Source organism: Geospiza fortis, unplaced genomic scaffold (assembly GCF_000277835.1).
Source record: "Geospiza fortis unplaced genomic scaffold, GeoFor_1.0 scaffold24, whole genome shotgun sequence".
NCBI classification, from domain to species: Eukaryota; Metazoa; Chordata; class Aves; order Passeriformes; family Thraupidae; genus Geospiza; species Geospiza fortis.
This window is the reverse complement of record NW_005054432.1, coordinates 846310-846857: the sequence shown is the minus strand read 5'-3', so window position 1 is coordinate 846857 and position 548 is coordinate 846310.

Here is a 548-nt window from a genome sequence, read left to right as displayed (position 1 = left end):
GAGCATCCCTGCCGGCTCTGCCAGGGCGCCCGCGCTCCCCGTGCCGCGGGGGAAGGAGGACAGGCGGGGGAAGCGCTTCCAGGATCGGGGGCAGACTGATCAAAGCCATGCTGTCTGCCCACGTGGCAAATAAATACAGTTTGGGAGGGGGAAAATAAAAAATAAAACAACCCGGAGCTGGGCAGTGCTTCCCAAGAAGAGTCAGCCCTACGTTTTGGTAGGCGACGTCCCCAAACCTCTGCTGTCAGAAATTGCACTGAATGTCAAGTTGTTCTTTAGACTTTGCTGCCACCAAAGAGAGTACGCAGACATACAGGCTGAACTTGGCTGTATAAACGAAGCTACAAAGTGCATGCGACCTTCCTCGCACCTCCTGTGTGCCCGTGTTTAACAAACGTCTCGACGTGTCGCACACTGTCTGCCAAACCTTTACAGAGTGCTCCATGATACTTCACTTCTACGACTCAAAGACTGACGAAAGAGAAACAAATTTGTTTGCAAGTCACATATAAACTGCATGGTAATTACTGCATTAACACATGCCAACC